At 41.1% G+C, this 3,508-nt stretch overlaps 1 long non-coding RNA gene across 1 annotated transcript; it reads right to left on the bottom strand.

Annotated features, from left to right (window-relative positions):
* Positions 1–393: 393 nt before the first annotated feature.
* Positions 394–1,681, bottom strand: LOC144243934 (uncharacterized). Its single transcript, XR_013338807.1, has 3 exons — positions 1,442–1,681; positions 1,007–1,153; positions 394–601 (listed from the first exon to the last, which is right to left on the bottom strand). It is a non-coding gene; the product is annotated as an uncharacterized LOC144243934 (long non-coding RNA).
* Positions 1,682–3,508: the final 1,827 nt, after the last annotated feature.

Genomic DNA, 3,508 nt, shown 5'->3' on the forward strand with positions numbered 1-3,508 from the left:
ACAAAAAAAAAAAAAAAAATCTCATTAGTGCATTTAACATACAGAGAGATCAAATCTAACCAGCTGACTTTTTTAGATAAAGTAATTGAAATTTTAAGATAAAATGGCTTGCTGCAGGCTATGGAGTGAGATGAGATTATATAATCATCTTCACTAGCAAGTGGTGGTATTCTGTCCTAGAATTCTTACGTAAAATCTTGATTGGAAACAATTTGTTAAGCAATAGGTACCTCAGAAAATGTGAATTCTTGAGTAGTGTACCTCCAGCATCACTATTAATATGATAATGCTGTGGGATGGCTCCCGGGCACCAAATATTTGGTGGAAGAGAATTTATTTCAGAAGAGTATGTAAGATTTGTGTTTCGTTTCGCTTCAAATCTATTTACCTCGAATCTCCCCACCTTTAGCTCTTTCCTCTCTGAATCTGTTCACTTTTTAGTAACTCAATCAAGGGATGCTGGAGATCAGGTGCATCCACGGGCACCTGGAGACATTCTCGCCGTCCTGCTGGTGAGCAGAGGGCTGGCAGCAGCAGATTGTCACTCAGCCAGGGAGCAGATGGAGTGACAAAATCCCCGCGTGCAGACAGCCTTGAGGAGCTGTGCAGAGAACACATCCAGGAGCCATTTAGTTCTCAATCTGCCTTCACATCGCATTTATGATTTTGTGAGAAATGTCTAGTTTCTTTAACTGAACGCGGAATTGAATTACCTCACCAACTTTCATCCCAATCAGACCATGACTCTCCGTGTGCCGTAGGAACAACTGTTCAGACTCCCAGGGAATGTACAGAAAGCCTAAAATAGACTTTGGTCGCTTGCGTTTTATTCTTTATTTGTACGTATTTCTGAACATGGTAATGACAGGATGTTGCATACGACTCGTTAGTGCGGATATCATGATGTCCGTTATTTAATAAAATTGAGATGAAAGACTGGTAAAAATAAGCAAAAGAAAATATTTGGGAAACTAACCAGCTATTAATGTGAAGACAGATAACTCACCAATTCCTTCCCGAGCAGGGATAATGAACCATACTGAGCAGGGACTCATTTGAAGCTGGTGGAACCTGTCACACTATTTATTTCACCGGTGCCTCAAATACTCCCAGACAATTGCACGAAAAGGTATTTATAGGAAGAACTGATAACCTGTACAGCAGGAAAAAGGCTTTCAGATGCACAGATATAACTTCTTAATACTGGTTATCCACTAAACGTAAAAACATCGTACACCCATCGAACTAACTCTTGGAGGGCCGAGCAGAACCAGGGTATGCCAGCTCAAAGGAATAAGCCAATCAATCTGTCACATGTAATGAACGAGTGACTACTATAAGGTCATATCACAGATGGGCTTTCCCAGAGAGTAAAGCAAATAGACAACTAAACAAACAAAACGTTTCCAAAATTACTATACTGCATCTTCATAATTCGCACCTGATGATCAGTGTGTCATGTCTAAAGGAAACTGTAGGGATGAAACAGCAGGGAAAGAGGAGACCATGTCCGTGTTGTTGATGCGCTTCAGTCCCAGCTCGCAGGTGACTGTCCAGGCTGCCGCCACGGCACAGGATGAATGAACAGTACCGTGCTAGGTTGAATAGTGGCTCCCTACTAGAGGCCCCTCAAAATCCATATTTTAGCCCAAATGCCCCAGATGACTATATTGGCAATGAGGCCTTTAAGGAAATAATTATGGTTGAGTGAGGTCATAAAGGTATTGCTCTGATCCTTATAAGGAGAGACAGCAGAGCATTCTCTCTGTCATGTGAAGACACCAGGATCTGGTGGCCATTTGCAGGAAGAGTCTGCACCAGAATGTGATGCTGCTGGTACACTGATCTTGGACAGCAGCCTTCAGAGCTGTGAGAGAATTAATTTCTGTTGTTTAAGCCACCCAGTCTATGGTCCTTTGTTATGGCAGCCTGAGCTGACTAATACACCTCCGCCCCCCCAGTAAGTCTACCCAGAATCCATGAGTGTGATCTTATTTGGGGAAAGGGTCTTGACAAATGTAATTAAGGATCACAACAGGAGATTTTCCTGGCTTAGGGTGGGCCATAAATGCAACGACAACTGTCCTTAGAAAAGAAGAGAAGGGAGGGGACACACAGCAGAGGAGCTGATGTGAAGAGGGACACAGCGATTGGAGTGACGTGTCCACAGGCCAGTGAGTGAACACCAAGGACGGCTGGTGGTCGCCCAAAGCCAGGAGAGAGTGCATGGAATAGATTCTTCCTCAGTCTCTGGAAGGAAATCAACCCTCCTGATACCCTGGGTTCAGAGTTAAGGCCTCCAGGATGATGAGAAAACAAATTTCTATTGTTCTGAGCCACCAAAGTTGTGGCAATTTGTTACAACAGCTTTAAGAAACTAATTCAAGTGCCCGGTCTTTAATCAACCCCTCATCTGGGTACTTCTAAACACATTTCCTAAGGAAAATTTGTTTGTGAATGTGACCAAAGCAATGAAGAAGGGCAGGAAAGTTCTGCATACTCTTTATAGTCAATTACTGTGTTCCTATCTCTGGCCCTGACAAACATGGAGTTTGATGCTCATTTCTTCCTAGTGCTGAATAGTATTCCATTGTCTAGATGGGCCACAATTTCTTTATACATTCACCTCCTGAAGGACATCTTGGTCCCTCACCTATCTCGGTTGCTTCCAAGTTCTGACAATTATGAATAAAACTTAAATACAAAATCAACTTTGTCTTGTCTCTTATTCTTTCAGACCCTTCCAAATTTTTAAGGAAATCTTCCTGACTCTACCTTTGCAATATATCCCAAACCTGGCCACTTTGCATCACTTCTACTGTTATTGCAATGGTCCAAATTAGCATCATTCCTTGCCTAAACCAATCTAATAATCTTCATCCCTGGCCGGAATATAATCTACAAAAAGGCTAGAACCTTAGTGTCTTTTCTACAGTGGTATATGCAAGCATTAAAACAGTACTTGGTGCACATAAACTGTTTAATAAATATTTTGTGAAAGATGAATGACAGCTAATACATAATTTTCATAGCTAAAATATGTCATGCCTACATTAAGCCAAGTTCTAATAGGTGGATGGATCAATACATTGTATACACACACACACACACACACACACACACACAATTTATTGCTCACTAAAACTTTATGCGGTAGGTATAAAGTTATCTCTCCTGTCTTATAGATAAAGCAGAATAGATAATAATCCGAGTTCCTTTTGCCTTGTTCACCCCAACTCATATTGCTCATATGGTCAAACAAGATTGGTTACCTTACCTTTTATATTCAGTCATCTTTTACTTACTCGATCAATACAAAATCTACCATGATTGATGGCTGATCCTGAACCTCTCAGAAACTCTTATAACACAAGGGGTTAAGTTAACTGCCATCCAGGGTCAGCTGTGTCCATTTTCATTATCACCATTGAGAATAAATTCAACTTTCGGGACAAAAATTTACAGAATTTTTATAGTACTGTTTTATACTGCCAGATGGGCAATGGAA

This window comes from Crocuta crocuta, unplaced genomic scaffold (genome assembly GCF_008692635.1).
Source record: "Crocuta crocuta isolate KB4526 unplaced genomic scaffold, BGI_CrCroc_1.0 scaffold88, whole genome shotgun sequence".
Lineage (NCBI taxonomy): Eukaryota > Metazoa > Chordata > Mammalia > Carnivora > Hyaenidae > Crocuta > Crocuta crocuta.